This window comes from Manihot esculenta, chromosome 18, assembly GCF_001659605.2.
Source record: "Manihot esculenta cultivar AM560-2 chromosome 18, M.esculenta_v8, whole genome shotgun sequence".
Lineage (NCBI taxonomy): Eukaryota > Viridiplantae > Streptophyta > Magnoliopsida > Malpighiales > Euphorbiaceae > Manihot > Manihot esculenta.
Window position 1 is genome coordinate 12,060,315 of NC_035178.2, and position 15,936 is coordinate 12,076,250.

Sequence of the window (15,936 nt, forward strand, 5' to 3'; positions counted from 1 at the left end):
CAAGCCTCCCAAACCTTCCATACACCCCAAAACAAACACCCAACTTCTCAAACACATGCATACATCCTTAACCATGCACAAAGGAGATCAAACAAAGCTTAAACTCCCAAAAACAACATTTAAAGCATATATAGATAGTTTATGACCCATATAGGCCAAAACCATCAAAACAAACCAAACCTCACATACTCTTTCCCAATCATGCATACTCTCTCCCATAAGCTCAAGGGGCTTGAAAACTAACTTAAACCCCAACACAAACATCACATTATCATACATTGGGCATAAAACCCACATAAACCCTAACATGCACATCTACCCATACTCAACCATCAAAATCTCTTAAAACTCACTTAAAACTTCATGAAACGTAAAAGAAAGCATAGATCCACACTTACCTCTTGAAGATCGAGGTTTGTGCGAGCTCTAACTTGGAGATGGGAGGAAACTACTCCTTGGGTCTCCAAGCTCCCAAAACTTGATCTAAGCTTGAAAACTCTTCAAAACAACCATGGAACTCATAAAAATATGAAGGAGATGAAGAGAAAGCATAAAAATGACCAAGGGAGGACATGAACACACCTGGGCTCGAGAATGGGGAGAAATCTCGCCCATTTTCGGTCTGAGGTGCTTTTATAGGTGGCCAGCCAAACCTCCTTCGGCGGCCTAACGTGCATGCAAAACACCCCCATGTTCGGCGGCCGAACTTGAGGTTCGGCGGCCGAACCTGGTTTGTTCAAACATAGCTTTCGGAGGCCAAAAGCGCTCCCAAAACCAACTCATGTTCGGCGGCCAAACTTCACTTTCGGCGGCCGAACCTGGCAAAAACCTTCTTGGTCTTTTCTTTTCAAAACTCAAATCTTTTTCATTTAAAACCATGAAATCAGTAAAAATCATTTTAGAAATCACATTTTACCCCTCTAGAAGACTCTGGCATCATCAAAATTCCATATTCCAACGGAGATTCCGCCGGAAGGTAGGGATTCCGATGCCGGAATCTAGCCGGGTATTACACCAGCTTGATTTCTCTATTCTTCTCAGCTTCTCTCAAAGCATGAAACTTCACATTAATGTGCTTGGTCCTACCATGCTTAACTGGATTTTCAGCTATGGAAATAGCTGATTTGTTGTCCACAAAAATAGTTATAGGTTCCTCTTCAGGTTGTTGCAAATCAAATAAAATTTTTCTTAACCAAATGGCTTGATTGGCAGTAGATGCAGCTGCAACATACTCTGCTTCTGCTGTGGATTGAGCAACAATGTCTTGTTTCCTTGAATTCCAAGTGAAGGCTCCAGACCCAAAGGAAAAAACATAACCAGAGGTGCTTTTATAATCATCCAAGCAACCAGCCCAATCACTATCTGAATAGCCAATCAAAGTAGCATCCTCAACATTGGTATAATAAATACCATAGTTTGCAGTACCTTTCAAATACCTGAGGACCCTTTTAGCAACACCAAAATGCTTCTGACTTGGAGATTGCATGAATCTAGATAAAAGACTAGCTGAAAACATCAAATCAGGCCTTGTAGCAGTCAAATACAACAAGCTGCCAATTAGACTTCTGAAAGTAGAACCTTCTACTTTTGGTTCCCCATCATCTTTATGAAGCTTCTCATTCAGCACCAATGGAGTTGCAACTGATTTGCAATTCTCCATACTGAATTTCTTCAACATATCAAGGGCATATTTGTGCTGAGAGATGAATATTCCACTTTCAGATTGGTCGACTTCAATGCCAAGAAAATACTTCATCAAACCAAGATCTGACATTTCAAATTCATGCATAACCCTTTCTTTGAATCTCTGAATTTCCTCTAAGTTGTCTCCTGTTACCAATAAATCATCAACATACAAGGAAACAATAAGCAAACTCTTGCCTTTGGTGTGCTTCACATATAAAGTGGGCTCATTAGGACTTCTTTGAAAGCCTTGATCAAGTAAATAAGAATCCATTCTGCTGTACCAAGCTCTTGGAGCTTGTTTTAACCCATACAAGGCTTTATTAAGCTTGTAGACATGATCTTTACAATCAGCAATTTCAAATCCTTCAGGCTGTTCAACAAAGATTTCTTCTTCCAAGTTGCCATTGAGGAATGCAGACTTGATATCCAAGTGAAAAATCTTCCATTTGTTTTGAGCAGCAAGTGCAATCAGCAATCTCACAGTATCATGCCTTGCAACAGGAGCAAATGTGTCTCCATAGTCAATACCAGGGACTTGAGCATATCCCTTAACAACTAGTCTTGCTTTGTACTTGAACACACTTCCATCAGGATTTAATTTAACTCTGTATACCCATTTAACTCCAATGACCCTCCTATTCTGAGGTCTAGGGGTAAGAATCCAAGTTTCATTCTTGTTAATCATCCCAATCTCCTCCTGCATTGCAGCTATCCATGCATCATTACTTGAGGCTTCAACATAGTTTGAAGGTTCTGAAATAGCCAGGTTACAACTCTCATAAATCTCAGCAAGAGATTTGGTTCTTAGTGGAGGTGAATCAACATCAGAATCTGTATCGAAATTAGAATCTGATCCTGAAACTGTAGGAACGGTTCTAGTTTTCTGCTGATCTGAACAACAATACTCAACTTGATTTGTTTTCCAATTCCAATAAGCATCTTCATCAATCTTCACATCCCTACACACAACCACCTTCTTGGCTTCAACTTTGTACACTCTATAACCCTTCGATTGAGCTGCATAACCCAAAAAGATACTAATTTCTGCCTTATCATCAAGTTTGCCTCTCTTTACTGCAGGAACATGGATGTCACAAGCTGAACCAAACACTTTCACGTGTTTTGCTGATGGTTTTGAACCAAACCAAGCCTCCACAGGTGTCATTCCTTGCACTGACCTTGTAGGAAGCCTATTGAGAAGATATACAGCTGTATGTACAGCTTCTGCCCAGAAATTCTTTGGTAATTTCTTCTCAATCATTGATAGGCGGTTGTCGAAGCCGTCAAAAATAAACCTATTAAACAATCAACAATAAACTTGTAGATAGTGGCAATAGGGTCGAACCACAGGGAATTGACACTAAAGATCTTCCTAATAATAACCAAGATAAGTAAATAACAAATAATTAAAAGAGGGGGTTTTGAGTTGATGGATTAACACTAAATAACAAAAGAAAGCAATAATTTAAAGATGAGTAAATCAATAAGAGAAAAGCTTCTAGTTGAAGTATGGATCTTATTTCAGATTGTTTAGAATTGATCATTGATTCTTTAACTCTCCTATTTATTCCAATAAATTAGTTTTGGATGTGGAAGACGCTTCTCACAATCCAAATTCCTCCTTAGTTCTAGTTTGATTAGGAAACGTTCGCTAATCAAACACTAATCAACAAGTTGCCAAGGAACGTCCTTGGGGCATTGTAGCATCGAACAACTGTTGACTGCATTAAGACTTAGAGAAACCCAATTCTATCCTTGCCAACCGCGTGGTCAAGTTTAGATTATGCAATTTGATTAAATGTGTATTTGAACAACCTAAGCAATTACGGACCTAAATCATTCAAACAATATTACTTAAGCAATTTAAAAGCAATGGGCCCTTATTGATTCTAAAAGCAAAGTAATATTTATGGAAAGCTCAAATTGCATAAATATTGAAAATAAATAGAAGTTTAACAATGGAGATTTAAATCTCCCAATTCATCACAAAATCTGAAATTCACCAACTTCAACTAGAAAAGAAAAGAGTTTAGCCACTCATGGTGGACTAAATACACAAAAAGATGAAAGGAAAAGAAAAAAAAGAAGATGCTGGAGAGTTTCTGGCGAGTTCAATTCCTCAGCAGAAGATGCCTTTGCTGGTTTGAAGGTTGCCCTTTTATAGTTGAAGAGTTCCATCCTTCTAGGGTTTTGAAATCCCTATTTAATTTGGCTTGTGACTCCTCTTTTGATGTTGAATTTAATTGCAACTGGAATTCCTTAGGTGAGAAACTCTTTCGTGGCTCTTGGAATTGTTTTGGTAGTGATTGAGTTGGATTTGGACTTCTGAAAACTTGAAATTCGGTTTCCTGAACAATTTCCCGCTCTGCTGTATTTTCTGCTGTCGAAGTGATTTGCCCGGCGATTTGACCAGTTTCTTCAAGGGATTGGGCAAATCACAGACCTGATCACGTTTCTGCCAGTCAGTTCTCTCTGTCTTCTGCGAGTGATTTGGCCAGTGTCCTCGAGTGTCCTGGGCAAATCACTGCCCATATCACTTCTGCCTGTTGCCTCCAGGTTTCTGCTTCAGCTTGATCTGGGCAGATCACTGGGCAAATCACTGACCCAATCACTTTTCTGTCAATTTTCTGCACTTTTTCTCCCATTTTCCAATTTCTTCCTTTTCTGTAAAAACAAGATAAAAACCATAAATTAAACTGAAAAATGTGTAAATAAGCAATAATAATTATGATAAAAATGTGGCTAAATTATACTTGATCAATCATCATGCATCTAGCCATCTCCATTACGGTTCTATTCTTCCTCTCTGAGACACCATTTTGTTCAGGAGAATAACTAACTGAAAATTGATGCTTGATTCCCAAATCTTCACAGAATTTGTTAAACTCACCAGAAGTATACTCAGTTCCGTTATCTGATCTCAAAGTTTTTAATTTGCAGCTACTTTGCCTTTCAACAAGAGCTTTAAATTTCTTAAATACTGAAAAAACTTGAGATTTGTTGGTGAGAAAATAAACCTAAGTCATCCTTGTTAAATCATCAATAAAGAGGATGAAATACAAGTTGTTACTCATGGAAGCTGTCCTCATTGGTCCACATACATCAGTATGAACCAATTCCAGCTTTTCCTTGGCCCTCCATGTTGCATTATCGAGAAAAGATTGTCTATGAGACTTGCCAAGTTGGCAATTTCCACACACACTACCATCAACAAAAATTTCAGGCATATCTCTAACCATTTCTTTACTTTGCATGTATTTGAGAGAATTCAAGTTGTAATGGCCAAATCTTTTATGCCACAAATCAGATTCAGCATTTCTAGCAATATATGAGGTGTGTTGTTGAACTGAATTCCAATTTAAAGGAAAGCTATTACCCACCATATTAACTTTAACAATTTCAGCACCATGAGAGTCAAAAATGGAGCACACATTGTCTTTGAATGACAAGTAATAACCCTTCTTCATCATTTGAGCAACACTAAGCAAGTTTTGATCTAAACTAGGAATGAAAAGAACATCAGGAACTAGTTTGATACCTTGCTTAGTCTGAATATATACTGAACCCTTGCCTTGAGACTCCTCAATTTCTCCATTTCCAAGCTTTACTTTGACCCTCACTGATTTATCAATAGAAGAGAACAAGCTTTCATCTCTTGCCATGTGACAAGTGCAACCACTATCCACAAGCCAAGTGTGTCTGCAACTGGTATTTGAGGAGTGTGTAACAGCAAAAATATGATCATCACATTGAGCTTGATCATCGTGGTAATTAAGTTGTTGTGCAGGTTGCTGGTTATGATTCTGGTTTTGCCTATATTGCTTGAGTCTGCAATTTTTATCAACATGACCCAGCTTCTTGCAATAACCACATTGTGGTGGCTTAACTCCACTCTTTTGCCAGCAATCTTTCTCAAGATGGTTGGTTTTGTTGCAAGTAGGACAAGGTGGGAAATTTGCTCTTCTACCTCCCTTCCTTCTATTTGCATGTTGCTTGCCCTTGTTAAAAGAATTACTTGCAGCTTTCTTTACTTCTTCAACTAGCTTGCCCTTTTGCTTCACAAGAAAAGCTTCCTCTGAGGACTCCTCCATTCTGAATGTCCTCCTTTGCTCAAGAGCTTGTAGAGCATTAACCAACTCTGAAAGAGAAATGGTGCTCAAGTTTTTAGAATCTTCCAAAGAAGAGATCTTTGGCTCAAATCTCTCGGGTAGGCATACAAGAACTTTCTCCACAACTCTTTTATCACTAAGCTCCTCTCCTAAAAGTCTAATTTTGTTGACAACAGAGAGTAATCTATCAGAATACTCCTTGACAGATTCAGAATCCTTCATTTTAAGGACTTCAAACTCTCTTCTCAAATTTAGAATCTGCATGCTTCTAGTTTTGTCACTTCCTTGGAACTCTTCCTTCAGCTTATCCCAAGCTTCTTTTGCTGATTCACAAGCCATGATTCTTGTGAAAATAACATCAGAAACAGTAGAATGAAGACAAGAGAGTGCCTTGAACTTCTTTGCACACTCTTCACTATGTTGCTTCATTTGAGCAACCGTAGCATTGTCTCTCAAAGGAGGTGGGTCTCTACCCGTTTCCACAACTTCCCATAGATCATAGGCCTTCAAATAAGCCTTCATCTTCACTGACCAGATGGGATAGTTTTCACCTGAGAAAACAGGTGGTGGAGGAGCTGAATAGCTACTTGAAGCCATATTTTCACTCACAAGTATTTAAGGGTTTTTTGAGGAAGGTTTCCTTGCTAGTTTTCTCTCTTTTACAGGTCACACAAAGACCATAAAATGCTCTGATACCATTGTTAACAATTGCAGCAATGGAGAGCAAGGGAAGAAGATGAAAAAATTGAGGAAGAAGACTTCTCTATTGATCTAGTATTCTCTTTCTGGAGAAGTTATAAAAAGGAAGCTTTTATAGAAAGTTTTTACAAGTCAAAAGTGTCCATCTTAGCATCTAACCTTTCTAATATTAAAAAAACATAATCCCATTAAATCTGAAATTCTGATTTCAGAAACAGAGTTTCTGATACAGCAGGTTCAACAGAAACCAGAATGCAATAACCAAAGGATAAAACTTAACAAAAATACAAAATATTTCTAACTAGTTTCCAACTACAATCTCAACTAGACTAACAAGACCTCATTGATGAGTACATGTATTACATGTATCGGAAACAATATTCCACAGGAACCCATCGAATTTTTCTTACTCCAAAATCTCTTTTGGAGGAGCGTAGGATTGCCTCTAAGCTACGACAGATCAATAAAAACATCATAGGGATGGATGAGAGGAGAAAAAGATTTGGAAATGATCATGTAGAAGGTTCCAATGATCACTGCGATTTGACATTATACCCAAGGGATTCAGCGGTTTTCATGAAAGAAGATGATGTTGTAGGGTTTGTAGATGAAAGCCGATTGTTGAAAACATGGTTAATAGATGGCGAAAAGCATTTAACTCTCATTTCAGTGGTTGGAATGGGAGGATCTGGTAAGACAACTCTAGTTGCCAAGCCCTGCAACAATGAATCTGCAAAGTCCTATTTTGATTGCTATGCGTGGGTTACTGTCTCTCAGACATATGCGAGAGATGATTTACTCAGAAAGTTAATCAAAGAATGCCATGAATCTAGGAAGGCACGAGTTCCTAATGATTTGGGTACAAAGGACTTCAAAGACCTGGTAGAATATCTTATTGGTTATTTGAAGCATAAAAAATACCTAGTTATCTTGGATGATGTGTGGGATATAAGCTTATGGGAGAACATAAAGGCATCACTTCCAAATAATTAGTTTGGAAGTCGGATTATATTTACAACTCGAAATGAAGATATGGGATCTTTTTCTTCCAATGTTAGAAGCCTCATGCTTATTATTAAACCGCTGAAGAATGAAGAACCATGGGATCTTTTTTGCAAGAAAGCATTTTTCAGCAATCCTGATAAATCTTGTCCAGAAGAACTTAAACCTCTAGCATTAGAACTGGTGGGAAAATGTGATGGACTACCTCTTGCAATTGTGGCTTTAGGTGGTGTCATGTCTTCCAAAAAGTCAACAAGGGAGTGGAGTAGTGTCTGGGACAACTTGAATTGGCAACTGAACAATAATCCAAGGCTAGAAATAGTCAAGAGCATTTTGCTGCTTAGTTTCAATTACTTGCCATCTCCATTAAAGTATTGTTTCTTGTATTGTTGCCTCTTCCCAGAAGACTATAAAATTCGACGAGAAAGGCTCATTAGACTATGGATAGCGGAAGGATTTATTCAGAATGTTGACAGGACTACACCAAATGAAGTTGCAGAAAGGTATTTCATGGAGCTCACGCTTCGTAGTATGCTTCAAGTTGGAAGCAGAAACGCATGTGGGAGACCAAGAGCTTGCCAGATACATGATCTTTTGCGTGAAATTGGTATATCAATGTTGGAGAGAGAGAAGTTTGGTGTAGTATATGATGGGAAAATAAAGATTAAAGAATGCCAACTTCATCAAGGTCGTCGCTTGTCTATTCAAACAACTAATGGAGACCTTCAGTCATATGGCAATATGAGACGTCTTCGTTCACTACTTGTCTTTGTGGATAGTTCTGTGTATTTCTCGAACACATCCTTGCCAAATTTGAAATTAATGAGGTCTTTGGATTTGGAAAATGTCGCAATTAATACTTTACCAGAAGGGTTGGGGACTCTATTCAACTTAAGGTATTTGAACTTGAGAGGAACTCAGGTGGAAAAGCTTCCCAAATCTATTGGAAAACTGAGGAACCTTGAGAGTTTAGACATCACGAATACAAATGTAAAAGAACTTCCAAGTGAAGTAGCTGAGTTGCAGAACTTGTATCATCTAATTATGTGGAACAAGAGGATTGCAAATGACTTGGGAGATTTTTTGTATTTCAATGGAGTGCAAGTACCATTTAAAATTAGCAAATTGAAGAAATTGCAAGTCTTGTATTATATTGAAGCCAAAGGTGACATAATAAGACAACTTGGGAGTATGACCCAACTGAGGAGAATGGGCATTTCAAATTTGAGAGAAGCAGATGAGCATGACTTGTGCTCTTCAATCCTGAACTTGAAACTAATACGCACCTTGCGTCTCTGTGTGAATAATGAAGCAGAGTTCCTTCGAGTGGATGCATTGGAAACACCCCCACCCCAACTTCAAAAGCTTGGTTTGCATGGGAAACTAGAAAGGGTGCCACATTGGTTTTGCTCACTTCAAAACCTAACATCATTAGGATTGCTTGGGTCTAGATTGGAGGAAGATCCACTCCCTCATGTTGCAGCGCTACCCAATTTGGGACGCGTTACTCTAATTAATTCCTTCGTCGGAGAAAATCTACATTTTTACAGTGGATTTGCTAAGCTTAAAGAGTTATACTTGTTTAAGTTCCGTCAACTGAAAGGAATTATTATAGAGAAGGGGGCTATGCCAGATATCCAGAAATTGTGGATTGATTCCTGCTTTGGGTTGGATGCAGTGCCTCGAGGTATCGAATTCCTAACCAATCTTCAAATTATGTGGTTAACAAACTTTTCTTCAAGTCTTATAGATTTGAAAAGTATAGATCGTTCAAAGTTGTAGCACATCCCAAATGTCAATATCATTGATACTATAGGTGAGCTTCCACAAACACTAACACACCTGTGTCCTTATAATAAGGATTTGAAATAACATCTTAGATTGAGGATGAAAACTGTAATGGACTCCATGCGGGGTTTTCTAATCTCCTATAAATTCAACTCACTATGTAGAAATAATGAGTTTATTTATATTAATGAACTAGGTTTATGTCCATGCAGTGCACAGATATTATTATTATTATTTGTATATTAATAATTAATAAAATTATCTTGAATATTCATTTTTTATAATAGATATTACTCTAATTATAAAAATAAAATTTTATTAATTCAACCAATTAAATATTAATATCAGTTGTAACAATTATTTTATTTAAAGTATATTAAAAATTACTCTATTTATGAAAATAAAATTTTTCAAATTCAACTAATTAGATCAATTAAGTGATATCATATATTATTTTGTATATGGTAAAATTTGAAATCTTGAGAATTTTGAAATTTAATTTATTAGTGTAATCGATTAATTTATTAGAATTTAATAATACTAATTATTAAGATTATTACATAATTACATAATTAAGATTATTAAGATTATTCTAGATCCTAAATCACATAATTGGCTAAGTTAATGTGTTAAATACTTTTTTTTTTTAATTGAATCGTTGGTTATCATTTAATTGGTAGTAGAAGTGAGTATTCGGTCGATTCGATTTAAATCACATAATTAAGATTATTAGAATTTAATAATACTAATTATTAAGATTATTACATAATTACATAATTAAGATTATTAAGATTATTCTAGACCCTAAATCACATAATTGGCTAAGTTAATGTGTTAAATACTTTTTTTTTTTAATTGAACCGTTGGTTATCATTTAATTGGTAGTAGAAGTGAGTATTCGGTCGATTCGATTTAAAATCGAACCGAATTGAATAAAACAAAAATTGAATATTTATGAAAACCGAATTGATTTTAGTCAGAAATCGAATAGAATCGAATCGGTCTAATTCAGTTTGATTTAGCTCGATTTGATATTTTGAACTTTTAATAAATTTTTTATTTTTTATACTTTATTTTTAGTATTTAAAATTTAATTAGAATATTTTAATGATTTAATCTCTCTATGTTATTGAAAATAATATACTATTATCACTAATCGGTTCGGTTCGATTTTATCAATTTTTTCTGATTAAAATCGAACCGAACCAAAATAACTGAAATTTTTAAATTAAAAATCGAATCAAACCTGTAACACCCCTTACCCGTATATAAAATAGCTCAGTAAAAGATGTCACATACTATACTTTATACAATTATATATGTGGACTTAAGTTAGCTTTTACATTATAAATGATTTTTTAGTTTGTTTAAATGCGTGTTGATTCACCAAAACAATTTTAAATGGAGAAACTGCAAGAGTTTCCCCTGCTTATCAGTAATTATCCCTATGGAAAATAGTCATAAAATCTCAATAATTATTTAATTCACACTATTAAATCCATAAATATAATATAATAATTTAAAATAATAAACACATTTTTTTATATTCGCACTATTTTCAACACTCATTTATAGACTTTTGGTAGACTATTAATGTACATGCGAAATATAAACAACCTCTTGTACAAAAGTTGTGAATAACTGGTTATCATGATGTCTCCGTGCTGATGCCCGACCCCTTTTGGTTGTTGCTTCCTTTAACTATTACCTGCGCATGGAAAAGTCCAATGCGCTGAGTTTATGCCCAGTGGGTGAATAACAATATATATACATGCAAATATATGTATGAATACTCATGACAGATACAATGAAATCATTTTATAAGGCAAGTGAAAATTTTATGTGTCAGTGGGTGAGAAGTGGACAAATTAAGTCATGCAAATTTATAACTGTAAAGTCATTCATATTTTGGTAACCATCTTGTGTGCATACTTATAAGGTATTAACAAGTCATATAATTAAATCTTAACTCCTATAAACTCTTCGCAGGATCAACAAGCTGTATAAGGGAAAACTGTATCTGTATAGCACAAAGTGCCAAACTGTATGGCCTGGGAGCCGAATGCAGTGCCTATATGCCTAAAAACCGAGAAATTGTATGACACATAATGTGTTGAAAATATCATATCATGTAGCCCATTAGGGTACAATACTGCTAAACTGTATATAGCATGCCATACCCTTATTCTATCTATGACTCCCACTGAGGTTTACTAGGGTCAAGAATGTATATTTACATGTTAATTATTTTTTGGTACTAAAATTATTCATTTAGATGCTTAACATGTTGAAACAAGCAAATATGTCGAACTATTTATTCATAAGCAAGCACATCAATAAAAAAAAGGTCCTTAAGAGCATAAATATATGTGTAATAAACCATATTCACTCATGAATATAATATTCAGTCATGAACATATTACTATTTCATCAAGAACATGTGTAAAGTTTTAGTCTATTAAGCCAGCACGTGCATAAAGCAGGCATGTCAAGCTAGCACGTGCGTAATTTGGCCACAAAGCTAGCATGTCAATTCCTTTTAGGTCAACATTTAGATTTAGGTTTGTTTCTACCTGAGATTGTATCACGTTTCTAAGTATCTTATGGACATAATTAGACTCACCTTTTTTCATAAACTTTGTATATTTATGTCTTAACTTTCTAACAAGATATATTACATCTAATTCTGACCTTCCTAATTTAAGTTATCAGTTTTTCTTTACAAGCTGCCCAATCAGGTTCTAACCAGTACAATTTTGGTATTTTTTTTTAATCTAACAAAACATATCATATGCATACATTTGCATTGAAACAGCCGGTTTCGAACTGACTCAAATAACTTTTAGGCCTACTTTCCACTCGGCCCAAAATGATTAACCCAAGTTATTTAGTAGTTTCGTGCTAGCTATTATATACAATTCTATTTTTTTATCCTCTGCCGATGTGGGATGGATTTGTGCCGCAAATCCGCAAGCAGGCAGCTCAAGCAGCTGACCGTTACACTCGGTCCCGCTAAATTTGCAACGTCTTCGTCGCAACTGAATCGAATACAATTGCTAACCAAGACTGGATCCTTAGGTATTGTGGTTCGCTAGTACCTCGGGCGGCTCCAGCTCGTCTCTCACATATAGCCCTTTCCTCGCAGGCCCACTAGTTCCGCACAATTTGTCTGACCCAGGGTGGCTCTGATACCAATTGAAACAGCTGGTTCCGAACTGATCCAAATAACTTTTGGGCCTACTTTCCACTCGGCCCAAAATGGTTAACCCAAGTTATTTAGTAGTTTCGTGCTGGCTATTATCTACAATTCTAATTTTTCATCCTCTGCCGATGTTGTAACAGCCCGGAAACCGAACTGCTACCGGCACTAGGATCCAGATCGGCTTAAGGCCGCCGGGACCCGTAGTAAGCTTGCTATACTGTCTGTGTACCTGTGAAATCCCATACATGATCAAATATTTTCTGTAAAAACATAAAAGCGTTGCCTGTACCAAAGCTTAACCTGTGCACATACTATCACTGCACTGAAAAATGCCTGCCAGAGCTCTCATCTATGCTCAAGGCGGCTAAACTCATCTATGTTAAGCCTGGTTTTACCATACATACAACATAAAACATTTACATAAAAAGATCATGTATATACAACAAGGGATAACAACTCTTATAATCAAGCACCATTCTATACACTGTACATAAACACTATCTCTTTACATTTTCATGTCCACACTAGCTATTACAAACTATTAACTCTTCCTGTACCCTGCTAACTTCCCTCTGAACTCTGAACCTGCAAAACTGGGGTTAGGGGAGAGGAGTGAGCTACAATAGCCCAGTGAGTAGAACAGTAATAAAATAACAGGTGATAAAACATGCTCTCATGGAATGCATCACATCACAAGTAATCACATAATCTCAGTCGGACGGATCAAAATTCCCTCTATCTATGTCCAGCCCACAAAGGAGCTCTTAGGACTACATCTCATCTGGGGTACTGAGGTACCATGTGCCTGGTCCCCGTAGGGCTGTTCCAGGTCTTTCCTCCGAGGGCTATTGAATCCTCACAAAGTCCGTACTGCCTCACCAAAAGCAATGTACAAGGAGCCATGCCAAGTACAAGGATAGATGCAATGCGCCATATTCGTGTTCACTAATGCACTCAGCCTAAAGCATAGTCATGATGCATGAAACATGATAAAAATATCCATTTCTCATATTAAAACATTAAAGTTAGTTCCACTCACCTCTGGCTGACTCTGTGCTAACTCTGCAGGTTCCAACACTATACTCACTGCTGACCTCCCTGATTCCTCTGGTCCGTTCCTACACAGGTGGACTCAAATGAGGAACCAAACTAACTCAAGAACATCTCTAAGAAACTCCCCAAAAGCCCTCTAAAAGATCCTAAAAAAATCACATAAAACATGCAAAAGAAGGCTGGACAGGGCACTTTCGGCGGCAGGTTCGGCGGCCGAAACCCCCCTCCAGAGACGAAACTCATGCATGTTCGGCGGCACCTTCGGCGGCTGAAGGTCTCGTCCAGAGACGAAACTCACACACTTTCGGCGGCCGAACTCCCTCTTTCGGCGGCCGAAAGTCCCTTTCTAAATCGAAAGCCTAGCTTTCGGGGGCAAGCTTTGGCAGCCGAAACTGCCTCCACAAGGGGTTCGGCGGCCGAACCTCCCTTCGGCGGTCGAACCTGGTTTTGTCCAGAGGACAGAACCTTGCTCTGTTTCATGCAAACTCACCCAAAAATTTACCCAACATGCATAGCAACTACTCCCAACTAGCATATATCATAAAACATGCATAAAGGGGTCTAAACCTACCCTAAACCCCAAACAAACATAGCACATAACACTTCAACATGCTTAAACACCAAAGATCACCAAAAACCTCATCTAAACCTAAACATGTATACTACCCATACAAACTTCATAAAACCTTTAAAAATCAGCAAAGAAGCTCAGGATCTTCATTTACCTCTTAAAAAACTTGAGGATGAAGGATCCTAACGTGGAGATATGGAGAAATCCTCTCTCAAAGCTCCAAACTTCAAAACTTGGTTATTTTGCTCAAAACCTTCAAAATACACCAAAACTCTTATTGGAGACACCTTTAGCAATACCATATCCCCCTCCTGGAACTCTATCTGCTTCCTACGGATGTCTGCATAGCTTTTCTGTCTGCTTATAGCTGTTCTGATTCTCTCTCTGATGATAGGCACTAGTCTGCTGGTAATCTCTACAATCTCTGGCCCTGCAAGAGCCTTCTCTCCAATCTCTTCCCAGCAAACAGGTATTATGCATTTCCTTCCATATAGAGCTTCATACGGAGCCATCCCTATGCTAGCGTGATGGCTGTTATTGTAGGCAAACTCCACCAGAGGTAGATGCTGCCTCCAAGAACCGCCAAAGTCTAACACACACATTCTCAACATATCTTCTATGGTCTGGATGGTCCTCTCTGACTGACCGTCTGTCTGTGGATGGAAAGCAGTACTGAAATCCAATCTTGTGCCCATCTCACTCTGCAGACTCCGCCAAAACTTGGAGGTGAACTGAGGTCCTCTATCTGATACTATCGACACTGGAACTCCATGTAGCCTCACTATCTCTTCTATATACACCTGCGCTAACTTATCCACAGAGTAGTTACTCCTGACTGGAATGAAGTGAGCAGATTTAGTCAGTCTATCCACAATCACCCATATGGAGTCTAGCCTGTTGGACGTCGCCGGTAACCCTACTACAAAATCCATAGCTATGTTCTCCCATTTCCACTCTGGAATCGGCAGTGGGTTAAGCGTTCCAGCCGGCTTTTGATGTTCTAGCTTCACCCTTTGACATATCTCGCAGGCTGACACGAACTGTGCCACTTCCCTCTTCATTGCTGGCCACCAATACACTCTTCTCAGATCTTGATACATCTTGGTGGCTCCAGGGTGAATGCTATACCTCGCATTATGAGCTTCCCTCATAATGTCTTCCTTCAAACTGGGGTCATCTAGTACACATAACCTCTTCCCGTGACGAAGAATCCCCTCACTGTCGAATCTGAACTCTGTACTGTTGCCCGACTGAACAGTCCTGGCAATCTTCACTAACTCAGGGTCCTCGTGCTGTTTCAGAGCCACTTGCTCTAGAAACACAGGTGTAACTCGCATTTGTGCAATCAAAGCACCTGACCAGATAACTGCAACTGTAGCCCTTCTTCCATGAGTCTGTAGAAATCCTTCACCACCGGTCTTCTTTCTACGATAATGTGGGATAAACTGCCAAGTGACTTCCGGCTTAAGGCATCGGCAACCACATTAGCCTTACTCGGATGATACTGGATCTTGCAATCATAATCACTGAGCAGCTCTACCCACCGTCTCTGCCTCAAGTTAAGCTCTCTCTGACTTAGGATGTGCTGCAGGCTCTTATGATCCGTGTAGATCTCACACTTTACCCTATAGAGGTAATGCCTCCACATCTTAAGTGCAAAGATAACAGCTGCCATCTCAAGATCGTGTGTCGGGTAGTTCAGCTCGTGCTTCTTCAGCTGTCTAGAAGCATAAGCTATCACTCTGTCATTCTGCATTAACACACAACCTAATCCCACCCGGGATGCATCACAGAACACTGTGAAATCTTCATCACTGATCGGCAGA

The 15,936-nt window shown here is 38.0% G+C and overlaps 1 protein-coding gene and 1 pseudogene across 4 annotated transcripts in view; both read left to right on the forward strand.

The window, feature by feature from the left end:
- The window catches only part of LOC110606368 (disease resistance protein RPM1), a 53,316-nt gene that overhangs the window by 18,454 nt on the left and 18,926 nt on the right, over positions 1–15,936 (forward strand). The window lies entirely within an intron of this gene.
- LOC110606373 lies at positions 6,867–9,383 on the forward strand (annotated as a pseudogene).